Consider the following 2756-nt stretch of genomic DNA (forward strand, 5'->3'; position numbering starts at 1 on the left):
CGGGCTATATAGACAAGGGGCTCCATTTACCTCATGTACCCAAAGCAACTGCTCCCATGGTAGCACTCATGGCACCCTATTGCAGTTGGGTCTACCCACAGTGAAGAATATCTTAATTCTCAAAATGCTGCTTGGCCAAGTCATGTTTCCAAAGGGCCACATCAGTGTAGAGGTGTCACAGCTTTAATTGCACAGAGTCATCCTATAACTTGGAATTCTAGACAGGAAGAATAGAAACAAAAAGGCAGCTTAACATAAAAGACTATGACACATTCACAGAACTGATGTTAGAGTAAAGTGATGAGTGAGTATAGAGTGAAAATAGAGAAGGAGGTCATACCAGAAGCTTGGAGGACTAATCAGTGCTAATGTAAGGAATGGGAAATTAATTCTATTTCACTGGGAACATAACTGAATACTTCTGTGAAGGAGTAGTTAATTGAGATTTTCAATGTGGAAATGTCACTCTGGCTACAGTGTAGGGATAGAGTGGCAGAGAGTAAGAGCGGAGGCAGGGGATCTTTAGAAACCTTTTGAAATATTAAAGAAAATGTGATGGCCCTGAAGTAGGGCAGTGTTATTGGTAAGAGTACACCTTCTTTAGCTGCAAGAGAAGTGCAGCAGCAGCTATGAGAAGTGGCTGAACTATGAAACAACTGGTAAGATCCCTGAACCCCAGGATTCTCCTGAAGCTGTCTCATGTAGTAGTTTTTATTTCTCCCATATCTTAAACGAAACTGAACCATGAGTTACGTGGCTTCATTGCCATTTTCAGGCCAGACAAAATAAAATAAAAACAAAATTTTTAAATTAAGAATAAATGTTAAAAAACAGCTCTAGAGTTTCCAAAGTATGTATCATCAAATTACGGCTACATACAATCCCTCTGTGTTGCAATTATTTATTACCCTAGTAGTCACTGTACCACATCTCCTTAAGGTTTTAGCACTTCTATCACCCTCTCTCAGCCACTCCTATTATCATCCTTCATGATTCCTTACATTCTGGATGACGCATCCTGATCCTGTTGACTTGCTTCTTTGAAATAACTTTATCATTTACTCCATTCCCTTGGCTACCATATCCAGGCTGTCAAATTTGTTATTATCAATAACTGTACCACTTCTATAAGTCTCAGTTTCAAGCATCCCACTCTCTGGGCACTGATTCTTATAATTTCAGCACTGTATTTCTTACACCTGTAGTCCTGCAGTTCCTCAACCTTACTAGTATCTTCTATCCACTGATACCCACATTTTCACACCTATTATCCCCTTCATGTTCTCATTTTCCTTTTTACCCAACTGATTTCAAGTTGCATCTTTAAAATCACACCACTACATGCATCTCAATTCCCCTGTTCTTCTCTTCCTCTATCATTCCAGGAATAACCTCAGATATGGTTAAATATATGATTTGATGTACACTATGTATTCTCCCAAGTAGCTGAACATGTCTGGAGAAAAATAAATTAAAAACACACAGAACGACCTCAATTTAAATGTATTATCATAAACCTCAAGTGAGTCCTCCTAACTTCTTGGCAATCCTTACAGCATTTCCCAAGGCAATTCACTCCCTTACTTTCTGAGATGACTATTTCACACCTACTCTTCACTCTATTCTTATTTTACTTGCTTCTAATTTCCCGGAGAAATGTAAGTAAAAGGAACTTATTCTCAACAACCAAAACTACCATCCTACCTATTTCTGTATTCATATGTTATCCCTTTCATCTTATGGTAACGGATGAATTAACTCTGCTCATATGTAAGGCTAAAATCCCCATATGTGTGCCAGAACCTGTAGCTTACTGAATTTGAGCAAGAAATAACCTTGTAATTTGTTAACTCTCGAAATTGAGGGTTGTTTGTTTTTGCAACAAAACCTGGACTATTCAGACTAATTCAAGGAGACAAAAATAATCGCTCTTTTATTTTTCTATTGCTGCATGAGAAAAATTTAGCCACTTAACACACATTTATTATTTCACAATTTCTGTGGCTTAGGAGTACAGGCACAGCTTAGCAGGGTCCTCTGCTCAGTGTCTCCCAAAGGCCATGACTGAGGTTTTTTGGGGGCTATACTCTCATCAGAACGCCTGACTGGGAAAGAATCCACTTGCAAGTATCTTGAAGTTGTTGGCGGAATTTGTTTCCTTGCAGCTGCATTATTAGAGACTCTAGCTTTTTGCTGGTTGTAGCCTGAAAGCCTCCCTTGGGTCCTCTGTTACTTTATTTTGACTTACTGTATATCCCCGTGATTCTTTAGTTTTTCTACTCTATCTCTAACAGTGTAGGTACATTGAATTTTGAGGTGAAGGGTTAGCCAGCTCACTGTTTGCAAATTCATAAACCACATTTTCTAAAATAGCCTTTACCAACGACAAAGCTAATATATTTATTTTTATCTGTCTGATTTCTGCATCCATTTCCTAATAAGTTCTTCATTCATGAAGAAATGAAGAGTTTTACACAGGGACCTCACAAACTCCACATATAAAAAATCACCTCTGATTGCACCTTGAGATACCAGTTCTTGTTTTTTAATTATGTTATCCATATAATTTACCATCCAAACCTGGATGTTTAAGAACAAAACAGCATACTATCAATAATTAACCAACCCTTCCAGTAACTATAGAGTATTGCATCAGGTAGCTTTGCTACATAAAAACAAAATTTATGGCTTGAATCAGTGATGATATATTATGTCATCTTCTGTGGGTTGGCTAAGTGGTTCTCCCGTTTCAGCAG

The sequence above is a fragment of the Balaenoptera borealis genome (assembly GCF_965194805.1).
Source record: "Balaenoptera borealis genome assembly, chromosome: 13".
Lineage (NCBI taxonomy): Eukaryota > Metazoa > Chordata > Mammalia > Artiodactyla > Balaenopteridae > Balaenoptera > Balaenoptera borealis.